Below are 6,000 nucleotides of genomic sequence, written 5' to 3' on the forward strand. Positions count from 1 at the left end.
GCTTTAGTTTACCTCTTGTATAAGTGGGCTGCTGCCTGCCCGCTTCTGGGCCAGCCCACCTATCTTGCCCCTGTCTGGGGCCCCCATAAATAATTGGCACTATATTGGAGAAAAAAAAACATTTAGTCACATTCAAATAGTAAACAATTATTACTGTATACTGTAGGTACAGTATTATACTGTATTGCTGGTATTCAAAATATAAAGTACTGTACAAGAGTTTAGCTTCAATAGGTCATAAACAAATTGTCAAAGGAATTAAACACCACAGTACAAATACTGTAGACATTTACTGTATGTATTAGCAGTCATGACATTTCATGACCGCTTCAGAAAAAAGAGGGTTACAGTACTGTAGGTGGTGTTGTAGGGAGTACTATCCATAATAGTGGACTGTACTCAGAGCCAGCCATAAATAATATGATTCCCTAGTCAAGTTTTTGGATGCTGCCCCCTTGCACAGATGCTATTTCCGCCTCCGAGCCTGTACCCCTTTCCCAGCACCATCACCCCTCAACCATAGCAGTCCTCATTTTGGTGCTCCTCCAACTTACTGTACTGTATGTTTAAAATAGCAACAGTGTGCACATTCGGTGTGCATCCCAAAACGGTGCATGTTCTTGCTGGGAAGGGGCAAGGCCACACAGTAATTCCCCAATCTGAAATGACGCCACACAGTACTGCAACTTTATTCACAACATATCATGCAATAGTGTCTCTTTTTCTCGTTACATCATATGATAGTACCACATTACTCCTCAAAGTATTCCCACTTATTCACATTGCATCACATCATATTGCTCTTTGTTCACATTAGACCACACAGTAGTGCCCTTGCTACAGTATATGTTACACAACAAAGTACTGTATACACATAATGCTGCACATTAGTAATGCATTTTGTATGCACAGAATATACTGTAGGCATGCTGCATATCATATTAATCAGCAGAAGCTGCTTGTGCCCCTGGGCATTTGGCAAGTATGCCTATGCCTAGGGCAGGCTCAGACTGGAGATCAGTACGTAATCCCGCTGGACGGGATCCCGGCAGTCAAAATACAGACGCCGGAATCCCGACCACACAATCCCGACAGGGGCGGCGAGCGGAAAGCAGCCCCTTGCATGCTTGCTTCGCTCGCCACGCGGTGGGCACGGTGCCTCGCTACGCTCTACACACTATTATATCAGTAGTCAGGAAACGCAGCATGCATTTGTGGAGTGAAGAGGGTGAAAAAGGAGAGAAAGTACAGTTTGTACTGTAAGGTTATGTCAGAGGGTGTGAAGATGATCAGCTCAGTGTTATACATGTTACAGTAAGTTAGAATACAGTACAGTGCATTATGTATTTCTATTTTATTACCAGGTGTCTCCTCCACTGGTTGGCGACGGACTGTAAAAAGATAATACAGTACAGTTAGTCATATCAGTTTGACTTAAAATAATGTTGGAGAAAAAAAAATACTGTAATTACAGTACCAACTATTGCTACTGTACAGTATATTTACCAAAAATGTATTCTGGCTCGTCGTCTGTGGGTAAAAGAGAAGAATATTATAAGATACAGTATACAGTAAAAAGTATAGTAATAGTACACTAGTGTCCAGGCCCAGTGTCAGGTGGGTAAAAAAAGGTATGCTTGTGACAGGCATGGTGATTCCAAGGGACCCCACCGAGACCATCAGAAAATTTGTGAGTGACCCGTATGCCGGTGATTATGACTAGAATAAGGTAGCAACTCTTTTTTCTTTTGAATTATGTATACTGTACAGTACTGTATGTGCATATTGTACAGTACACTTAAAATATTTAGCAGTTACTGTAGTGGTAATTTTTGGGATGACAGTATTAGCATACTGTAAGCATCCAACTGAGGCCCCCAAACAGATGCCGCCACTAGGTACAGTACGTGCCTCTCGTGCCTAATGGGAAATTCATCACTGACAGTATCTAGAGAGATGAATGGAGAGACAGTGACAAGGGGTGAGAGAGAGAGAGAGAGAGAAATTGAGTAAGATGGGTGTTTTTTTTACAACAGGATGTTGTCCATACAGTAGCAACCAATCAAATATTACCTACTGTACTGTATTATCGTCTGTAAGTGTAACTAGATACTGTAAATGTTAATGTGGGATGTGATCGGTTGCTACTGTATGGGCAATATCACCAGTTCAAACAAAAACAATTTTCATCCGATTTCTACGCATTTGCCAGAAAAATCTGATGAAAAGTGCTACTCTGATGGCATCAGATCAATGTCAGTAATAATTCTTACCACTAAATGCAGCAGCATCATCATCATCCTCCTCCTCCTCCGTGGCCTGTTCCAGTGTAGGGCCTGTGAAAAAAAACATTAATGTGAAAAAAAAAAAGGTTCATTCCAGGAAATACACATACCCTCCAACATGACCCGCCCCACTAGGTACAAAATGCTCTGGTTCTGGACTTCCCTCTTAATTTATTATTGCCATCACCTGTGAAGAAACAGCTTTCTTATCATATAACTAGTTCAACACAGGTGATGGAAATCATAAATTAAGAGGGAAGTCTAGAAACAGAGCAGTGCGGCGGGTCATGTTGGAGGGTCTGCATACAGAAACATAGAATTTGATGACAAATACTGTAAGAACCACTTTGCCCATCTAATCTGCCTCTTTTTTTTAACCTTTTTTTTACATCAAACCTTATAACAATTTTCCCCAAACATCACATGATGCAAAGATAAATAAATAAAAAAAGAGGTGCAAGATGGAATTGTGATTGGGCCCTCCCAACCACCCTTATGTTATATAAACAGGGTCTGCCACACGACTGTGGCTGAAATGACTGGTTGGTTTGGGCCCCCACCAAAAAAAGAAGCAATCAATCTCTCCTTGCTCAAACTGGCTCTACAGAGGCACGATGTACCGGACTGGACTTACTTAATGGGTGCAGTGAGGTGATGGACATAGAGATAGAGTCCTGGTCCTCCTCCTCCGCCACCGCCTGTGACAGTGTAGGGCCTGTGAAAGCAAAAAATCCATGAAATATACTTTTGTATTCTGTGTTGAATACAGTAAAGCAAAAATTCAGTCAGGAATTGGAGGAGGAGAGTAAATTTCGCACACAGAGACGAGAATGTCGAGGCCAGAATCAGGGGGTAGTGGAGGAGGGTTAGGATACCGTACCTCACCCTGTTGGGATTGCTGCAATCAGGATGCCACTGTCGGTCACCTGACCGCTAGAATCCTGACTGCTGGTCACGCAAACCCAACCCATTGGTTTAACACAATGTACAGTACAGTACAATACTGCAGTTTACTTACCAAGTTGGGGAGAGGGTTTTTCATCCTCACTGTCAATAATTACTGAGTTGAAAATAAAAAAATATTATAAACAAAATACAGTAGAGTACAGTTACTACAAAATTGCACAGTAGTACAGTGCTACAGGAGGCAGAGATATATTCATAATACAGTAGGAGCAGAATGACTGTCCAGCGGTAGGGGACATACAGTACTGTATTTAAAAGACCTGCTGTCTGGATCCCGACATTCAGAATGCAGAGTGTGGATTCAGAGTATGATTGGAGGGTTAGGCTAGTGGAGGGTGGGTCGGATGCACAATTTTGGGCACCATAATACAAAATGGATATCGTGGAACTACAAAAGGTTTAGAGGCGGGCGACCAAAGTGATGAAGTGGATTGAGAAGATGGAATACAAGGAAAGGCAGGCTAGGCATGTTTACATTGGAAAAGAGGAGATTAAGAGGGGACATGATTAACCTTTACAAATATACTGTATACAGTAAGGGGACAATACACAGGAACGGTTTTTGATAAGATGGACACAGAGGACACGTGCACAGTAACTCTTGTTGAAGTAGAGGCGATTTCGCACAGAGGCGAAAAGGGGTCTTCACAGTGAGGGAAATACTGTACAGTACATGTTTGGAATTCCCTGCCTGAAAAGTAATAAAAGTGGACTTGGTCAATACTTTTAAGAATGGGCTTGAGAAAATCCTACTGTACTTACTATAATCTGGCTCCTCTTCCTCCCCCGAATCAATGGGAATGAGCTCCTCCTCTGTATCAATTACGAGGCGGTCTGTGTGTAAAAGATGACAAGTATTGTAAAATACAAAAATTACAGTAATACTGTAGGAAACTAGTGTGTCTGTAACAAAAAGTAATTATTACCACTTCCGGAGCTCTCGGATGGTGGTGGTGGTGTTGGTACTGTGGGAAAAAAAATAACAGTACTGTAAGTGAAGCTGTCAATTTGAAACATGTACTGTACAGTATCCAGGACACATGTACAGTAGTGTAACAACGATGACAGTAGCACCAGAATTCTCGTTACACAATACCTGGCAGCGCAGCAGGTGGTGGTGGTGGTGGTGGTGGTGGTACTGTGGGAAAAAAAATAACAGTACTGTAAGTGAAGCTGTCAATTTGAAACATGTACTGTACAGTATCCAGGACACATGTACAGTAGTGTAACGATGACAGTCACACCAGAATTCTCGTTACACAATACCTGGCAGCGCAGCAGGTGGTGGTGGTGGTGGTGGTGGTACTGTGGGAAAAAAAATAACAGTACTGTAAGTGAAGCTGTCAATTGGAAACATGTACTGTACAGTATCCAGGACACATGTACAGTAGTGTAACGATGACAGTCACACCAGAATTCTCGTTACACAATACCTGGCAGCGCAGCAGGTGGTGGTGGTGGTGGTGGTGTTGTTGGTACTGTGGGAAAAAAAATAACAGTACTGTAAGTGAAGCTGTCAATTTGAAACATGTACTGCACAGTATCCAAGACACATGTACAGTAGTGTAACAACGATGACAGTAGCACCAGAATTCTCGTTACACAATACCTGGCAGCGCAGCAGGTGGTGGTGGTGGTGGTGGTACTGTGGGAAAAAAAATAACAGTACTGTAAGTGAAGCTGTCAATTGGAAACATGTACTGTACAGTATCCAGGACACATGTACAGTAGTGTAACAACGATGACAGTAGCACCAGAATTCTCGTTACACAATACCTGGCAGCGCAGCAGGTGGTGGTGGTGGTGGTGGTGGTACTGTGGGAAAAAAAATAACAGTACTGTAAGTGAAGCTGTCAATTTGAAACATGTACTGTACAGTATCCAGGACACATGTACAGTAGTGTAACGATGACAGTCACACCAGAATTCTCGTTACACAATACCTGGCAGCGCAGCAGGTGGTGGTGGTGGTACTGTGGGAAAAAAAATAACAGTACTGTAAGTGAAGCTGTCAATTGGAAACATGTACTGTACAGTATCCAGGACACATGTACAGTAGTGTAACAACGATGACAGTAGCACCAGAATTCTCGTTACACAATACCTGGCAGCGCAGCAGGTGGTGGTGGTGGTGGTGGTGGTACTGTGGGAAAAAAAATAACAGTACTGTAAGTGAAGCTGTCAATTGGAAACATGTACTGTACAGTATCCAGGACACATGTACAGTAGTGTAACAACGATGACAGTAGCACCAGAATTCTCGTTACACAATACCTGGCAGCGCAGCAGGTGGTGGTGGTGGTGGTGGTGGTACTGTGGGAAAAAAAATAACAGTACTGTAAGTGAAGCTGTCAATTTGAAACATGTACTGTACAGTATCCAGGACACATGTACAGTAGTGTAACAACGATGACAGTAGCACCAGAATTCTCGTTACACAATACCTGGCAGCGCAGCAGGTGGTGGTGGTGGTGGTACTGTGGGAAAAAAAATAACAGTACTGTAAGTGAAGCTGTCAATTTGAAACATGTACTGCACAGTATCCAGGACCAAAAAGGGGTCCGGCCAATAAACAATCTGCATCAGAGAAGCAAGATACAGTATGCTTAAAGTATACAGTACTATATACTAGATCGCCAACAAACGTAAATTAACAAACAACTATCACTGGAATTTACCATCCTCATCCCGTAGCGAAGCACGGGTATTCAGCTATCTACAATGTTATTTATACTTTGTGTTTAATATT

The sequence above is a fragment of the Pseudophryne corroboree genome, chromosome 7, assembly GCF_028390025.1.
Source record: "Pseudophryne corroboree isolate aPseCor3 chromosome 7, aPseCor3.hap2, whole genome shotgun sequence".
Classification (NCBI taxonomy): Eukaryota; Metazoa; Chordata; class Amphibia; order Anura; family Myobatrachidae; genus Pseudophryne; species Pseudophryne corroboree.